Source organism: Poecilia latipinna, unplaced genomic scaffold (assembly GCF_001443285.1).
Source record: "Poecilia latipinna isolate Pla-1442-1.1 unplaced genomic scaffold, P_latipinna-1.0 Scaffold3625, whole genome shotgun sequence".
NCBI lineage: Eukaryota > Metazoa > Chordata > Actinopteri > Cyprinodontiformes > Poeciliidae > Poecilia > Poecilia latipinna.
The window spans coordinates 9906-12036 of NW_015116241.1; the positions used below are offsets into that span (position 1 = coordinate 9906).

At 46.2% G+C, this 2131-nt stretch overlaps 1 long non-coding RNA gene across 1 annotated transcript; it reads right to left on the reverse strand.

Moving 5' to 3' along the window:
- Positions 1–393: 393 nt before the first annotated feature.
- Positions 394–1617, reverse strand: LOC106941363 (uncharacterized). Its single transcript, XR_001423339.1, has 2 exons — positions 1309–1617; positions 394–1194 (listed from the first exon to the last, which is right to left on the reverse strand). It is a non-coding gene; the product is annotated as an uncharacterized LOC106941363 (long non-coding RNA).
- Positions 1618–2131: the final 514 nt, after the last annotated feature.

A 2131-nucleotide genomic window follows, 5' to 3' on the forward strand; every position in this document is an offset into this window, starting at 1 on the left:
GTTTCGTTAAAAGTGCTAACCGAGTGCTGTTGATTTGTTTTCAATCCCCTGCTCCCTCTTGAGCAACCCACTTTTCATCCAGATGACGAAAAGTAATGCTCAAAGGCAGCGTTTTGGAATTTTGAGGTTTTCTTTGGTAGCTGATGGAGCAAAGTCAAACTCAAGTATTCCTCCCAGGAGGTCTGCGATGTCTGAAAAGAGGCATAATGTGTTTATACCCGCATCAACAAGGTGGTGATTGCTGCTCCGCTGGGTTCACCATATCGGTGTAAGCCTAAATTACAACCTAACCACCTCTTTGTAATGTTCCAGCCACTGACTGATGAATGGATGGACACAGATCAGGAGTCAGTGGGTGGTGCAGGTTTCCCACCCTCAGGATAGTTCTGAGCAATTATCCCTCCACACATGGTCCAACTGGTGTTTTTGGGAAGGGGAAGTTGTTTGTTTATGCAGTCCCACTACATGATGTACTCCATCACATGCTGCAGTGACTCTCAAAAGTCTATACATCCTTGCCAAAATGCCACGTTTTTATGGTGTTAAAAATGAATGCACATTGAATAATACAATGTGACGTACAACTCAGCTGAATAGCAAATAATTCAACAAAATAAAACAGTTGCAGCTGGCAGGTTCAGCATGCCAGCTGCAACCAGAATGGTTTTACTCAAAACTGCTTTGGAACTTCTTATAACTGCGGTCTCAATGCTAGTCCTTAAAGGCCGGTGTCCTGTAGTTTTAGAATGTTTGCAACATTTGTTACATGTTCAGCTTTCACACTGCACTGCATAAAACAGTCCAAACCCTTTGAAATACCTGCTTACCCCCGCGCCTGTGCTGCCGCTGTCATGTTCGAGGGTAGGCTTCTGACCCACATGCAGAATCAGACCTGGGAAGTTAAGAATTTATTTACAAAATGTACAGGCACAGGTGTCTTGCAGGTGATTCTTTGGATCGGGCTCGGGGTTTATCTGGAAGCTGAGAGACAGGTCAATGACTGTGCGAGGGGTGGACAGCAGGAGAAATTAACTTCTCAACGGGGGAGGAGGAAGGAGTAGGATGGAGCCAGGCAACCAATCGGGAGGTCCGAGGCAAGTTTCTCCGGCAAGAATGAACTGTTGGCTGGAGCGGGCAGGCAGGTGAGGTTCAGAGCTGCAGGTGGGATTACAGGTTTGGAGGTCTGGCTTATTCCTGGGAATAAGAGACAGAGAACGAGTGAGGGAAGCAGACAACTCGCTGAGGTTTTCTCAAGAAGGTCACAAATAACTAGTTTCTAAGAAGAAGGTCTAGCAAGCTAGAGACTACCATGAAAGAGTAATCATCCAGTGGACAGGTGAGGTCTGGAAGCTCCTTAAATCCTCTCTGGGTGAAGATCCCAACAAGCTGCAGGTGTGCAGCTCTGCTCCAGGCCGCTCCCAGCAGGGAGCCAATGGGGAGAGACACTTTTATAAATCCAGATCCTGACAGCTGCTGCACCAAGAAGTACTACAGGAAGTGACACGAAAATCACAGAAGAAAACATGAGCCCAACTTCCTCCTTCACAAAACATAAACAAAAATGGAGTAGCGTCAGATTTTAGTAGTTGCGGGATTTCTCATATGCTTTTGGTAAAAGACCACAGGCCATCTCTCTATCTAGTGCTAGACACAAGTGTTTGTTTTGGCAACATTTTGGTGGCTCATTTGATCTGCTGTGGCTAATGTATTGTAGCGCAGAATGCTCTGCGCTACAATACATTTACTGTTTTTGGTGCTGTCTCCGGTCCATTTGCATCTACATATTATTCAAACCAAGTTAAAGTTCCCTTCAATCAAACTGACATCGAGGCTTTTAGGCAGGCCAGACTTAGATTTTTGGTCTGCATGCGGGTTTGATGACACATTCACACCTCTCCAAACAAACCGGACAATCTAGACCAGTGGTTCTTAACCTGGGTTCGATCGAACCCCAGGGGTTCAGCGGAGCCTCTGCCGCGGAGGCAAAGTCGTGATGACGCCCCGTTTTGCCATCACTTGCTCCAGAGAATCACGTTACATTGCTTAGCCAATCAGAGCTGCGGGAAGGAGTTCCACTCTCAGCATGGATTTGAACTTGTGTCTTTAATTACTTCAGTAAAGCTCACCATTT